We start from the raw sequence: 4,967 nt of genomic DNA, 5'->3' as shown, positions 1-4,967 counted from the left end.
TAAAATGTGTGTAAGTGCACACACTAAAATAATTATTTATTTTAAAAATAAACTAACTTTAAAATAAATATCAATATTATTATTTTTAAATGATAGTATTTTACAGACTAAAACTAAAATATATTTTTTAACGTTAAATTTTAATTATTAAATGACTATATAATGAAATTTCATAAAAAAATAGTAATATAGAAAAAATAATTAATATTATAGAAATATCAAAAAATGACAAAAAAATTAACAAACATTTATTAAGAGTAACTTTTCTAGTATCATCTTTTATTATATTATAATAATTAATAAATATTAGTTTAATTTTACATAATAAAATATAAATACAATAAAACAATTTTATGAGACAACAAAATAAATATAAATAAAATATTATTTTAAAATAAAATAAATAGATAAAAGATAAAATAAATTATATACACATATAAAACAAAAAAATATAAATAAAAAAAAAATATAAAAGTAAAATAATATTCATGACAAAATAAATATAAATAAAAAAAATTAAAATAAATAAATAAAAAATAAAATAATTTCCATACACATATAATAATAAAAGAAATATAAATAAAATAAAAAATAATAATATTAAATAATTAAAAAAATTAATTTATAAAACACTTATGAATAAAATAAAATAAATATTAAAATAAATTTTTAGTATTTTTTTATATTATAGTAGATAATAGATTTTCTAAAAAAACTTTCATCTAGAATAAAATAAACGAATTCTTAAAAAATATTTAAAGAAAAAAATGTTAAATAAAAAATATTTATAAAATCATAATATTTTTTAAGTAAAATTTAAATATTTTTTATTTAATGGATCCATCGGTTAAAAACTTCAAAAACATGCATTGTTATATTTCTCAATTTCAATTAAAAAGTTACTTTAATAATTTATTTAATATAATTACCGCGTTGTTTCAGGTATCACACGACTACCATTTAAAAAATTTAAATAATTAATCTTTTTGTAATAAACTTTTATAATTACAGTTGCATGTGTTTGTGGTGGTTCAAGAAAGTGGAAAAGTTTAAAGAAAAATGTTTAATAAAAACTAGGGCAGTGTTAAAATTAGTACAATTCAATTTAAAATTAGTATAGTTAGTAGTTCAGTTTAGTTTATATTGTAGTTTAATACAATTTAGTATAGTTTAGTTCAGTCCAGTTTAATAAAACAAAAAACAGTTCAGTTCCGTTTGTTTGAACTGTTTTCCAGTTCAGTTTAGACAAATTAGTTTTTAGTTCAATGCAAATTTTAGTAGTGCATTGCAGTTCAGTTCTTTTTGCCCACCCTTAACTACAACTATGTTGTCATTCTCTACTACACTCACTCTTTAAGAGGAAGAAGAGAGAGAGAGTAAAACATTAAGTTTACTCTATAAAACAAGTCATATGTTATGAGAAGCTGATTTTAAAAATCCTGGTCTTAGAAATTTTGATTTCAAAAGGTGTTTCGGTGGGGATTTGTGTAGGGTTGAGAGATGTACCTTTCTGACGTAATCTTCCTATCCTTTGAGGCCTGAATCGCTTATACCTTTCAGTTGCACTCTTAATACGGCTCGGTTGCACTCTTGACGGGAGAGGTATTTGCAAAAGGCACTCTAACGCTCAAGTTATGAGTGGTTAAGTGAATTGTTTATTACAATTGAGTATTTGAGTTCTGATCGAACGTACTTGACTTTTGACCCTGTCATTATATTTATAAGTGTTTCATAGATCAAATAAAAACAAACTCACCTTGAGATTTAGTTAGTTACTTATAAACGGCTTATCAATATCTCTAATCAAATATCTTTGATTATTTTATTGGACAATTGGCCAAATAATAACTTAAACGCTGACCCAATTATGGTCCAACATTGTTGATGTAGTGGATAGACCGAACGGTCATAGATGTTAACCGTTTAGTAGGTATTATATACCATACAGAAGGCTTGTTCTAAAAAAATTCATTATTTGTTTTGAAAATCTTATTTTAAAACTTTCATTTAGAAAATTTTATTTCAGAAATCATATTCTGAATATTTCAGAAAAATTTCAGAATAGGTAATCCAGAAGTCACTGTTACAAAGGGTAAAATGATCTTTTCAAAACTTATAGGATACAATTAGGAATTATGGAGGTGCAGAAGCAAAAGGCGAAGTAAGGCCGTACTTAGGCTTTGAATAGATACTTTGATGTACAGCCTAAAATGTACATATCTTTAACTAATAGAATAAAACATAAATTGTCATGATTTTGTCTTACGATTAATGTGATCGAACTATAGTCATTATGCAATTCCTTATAAAAGAAACTCCAATAAGATAATTTTTTTTATATATTTACTAAAAAAAAACTATTCTAGATAAAACTATGAAAGACGAGTTAGAAAAAAAAAAACAAAAAAGAGCAAAACAATATTTAAAATTGAATCATAAATAAATTACTTTAAACTCTCCAAAGCAGTTACCCTATAACTCAAGTTGTACCTTCTTCCAAGCTGCAGTAATTCATCAAATTTTTGCTGGATGATTTATGAGATTATAATAAAAGGGTCATTCTTTGATGTTAAAATATATTTCCACAATGATATGTAAATAATTATTAATGAATAAACATTAAATTAAAATTAACTTACTACTTTTTTTTTCCTCTCATCAAGTCGAGTGTAATAACATAATATCACCTCATTGGTGTAAATTACGCTCACAAGCATTTTGTTATGTTTAAATTTAAGCCTTTTAATTAAAACTTGTCTAATATTCATATTTTAAGTACTGAAAACACATTGATTATAAAATCAGCATTAGTGTAAATTGATGTTAATTTAAATAAATGTTAAAAAAATTATATAAATGTTAATTAAAATGACACTAATTTAAACTATTCAAAATAAATAAAATTATTATTGACTCAGTCAATACTAAATTAATAAATATTTAAAATAAATGGAATAAACATAAAAATAAAATTAATTTTAATTACATCGAAACTTACTTTAATAAATATTATAATAGATATATTAATGCATATACTAACTTTAATAAATGTTATGATAAATCATATTAACTATAGTTAAGTTAATAATAATTTAAACAAATATTAAAAATAAATCACATTAACCTCAACTAAAGCCGTATTTACTTTAAAATATAATAATGAAAACACGATTTTGTGTTTACTTTTTTTATGATCATAAATATTAATAAAATTATTATTATTATTATTACTATGATTATTGTTATTATAATTATGACATTAAATATAAATATTTTTTATAATTTTATTGTAAATAATTATTTATCTTATAGGTAGTTTTATAATTAAAAAAATGGTTAAATTTTTTAAAAAAATGATCAAATTAATAAAACATTAAATTCAAGACATTCAATCGAACAAATAATTACTTTAATTTAAAAAACTTTTATTTAAAAGGTAAATTTGAAAAATAAATGTGAACAAATAAAAAAAGAATCTCTTTGTATATAGATATAGACAAATATTAAAATTAAATACAAGTTGATATTAATGATAATATAATTATTATTTTTTATTCTAACATCGAACTAGAGTCTATAAAGCCAACTCTATAACACCTCTATTTATTTCAATCATATAAACAATAGTATTGGTTTGCACCAAATTTCTAATATTCTTATAATGATGGAAAGTATAGGCTTCACGATCATTATATAAATGAAAAGAAAAAGGGAGACTTGGTGGTGGGTGAAATTATGACACAATCACAATTAACATTAATTAAGTTAGATAGTTTTATTTAATGTAAATTACTTTTAAAAAATAGAACGTAATTAGTTTAAGTCATGGTCAACCTTTTCCATAAAATTAAGAAAATATACAGGCTGATTTAAAATATTTGGAAAAAATATAAAAAAATTATAAATTTAACTTTTATTATCATTACTAAAATACTAACAACTAAGATTTACGAAAAAAAAAATACTAAAAAATATTAAAACTTCATTCTTTTTTAATATTAATTCTCAGCTTCATTTTTAATCTAAGATATTTAGTAGCAATTGAATTTCGTAATAATATTAAAACTTCTGATTTTGGTAAACTTTAGATCTTTCAACGTTGACTTTGGACTTCTAAGAGTTGTTTAACCGTTTGCTATTTACTATTTCAAAATAGACCTAAAATTTTCTTCAATTGCTTAGATTTATTCAATGAGTTGACATTGCAATGTCAAAAATAATAATGCAGACATGCTCATCATTTATATTTCTTATGGCTCCAGATATAAAACTCATAATTGCCTACAACTAAGTAATTCGTTACTACAGGTGCAAAAATAAGGAAAAAAATGATTTTGACTTTTTTATAAAATAAATTAATTTATATTAAAGTTAAAATTTTAAAAACTGTAAAAGTATATGAAAGAATTGGTACGAATGATGATATTTTAATTCATAGGAAAAATAATTTGAACTTTTTTTTAAAAAAAAATTTTCTCCTTTAATTTTTTTATAAAAAAAATCTCATCCAAATACTACTACTTAGTCCAAGCTCTCCAATTGTCTCATGTCTTACTCGTCTAAATTTCAACACTCTCTCTCTCTCTCTCTCTCTCTCTCTCTCTCTCTCTCTCTCTCTCTCTCTCTCTCTCTCTCTCTCTCTCTCTCTCTCTCTCTCTCTCTCTCTCTCTCTCTCTCTCTCTCTCTCTCTCTCTCTCTCTCTCTCTCTCTCTCTCTCTCTCTCTCTCTCTCTCTCTCTCTCTCTCTCTCTCTCTCTCTCTCTCTCTCTCTCTCTCTCTCTCTCTCTCTCTCTCTCTCTCTCTCTCTCTCTCTCTCTCTCTCTCTCTCTCTCTCTCTCTCTCTCTCTCTCTCTCTCTCTCTCTCTCTCTCTCTCTCTCTCTCTCTCTCTCTCTCTCTCTCTCTCTCTCTCTCTCTCTCTCTCTCTCTCTCTCTCTCTCTCTCTCTCTCTCTCTCTCTCTCTCTCTCTC

This window comes from Vigna angularis, chromosome 6, assembly GCF_016808095.1.
Source record: "Vigna angularis cultivar LongXiaoDou No.4 chromosome 6, ASM1680809v1, whole genome shotgun sequence".
NCBI lineage: Eukaryota > Viridiplantae > Streptophyta > Magnoliopsida > Fabales > Fabaceae > Vigna > Vigna angularis.
Note: the sequence above shows the minus strand (reverse complement) of the source record.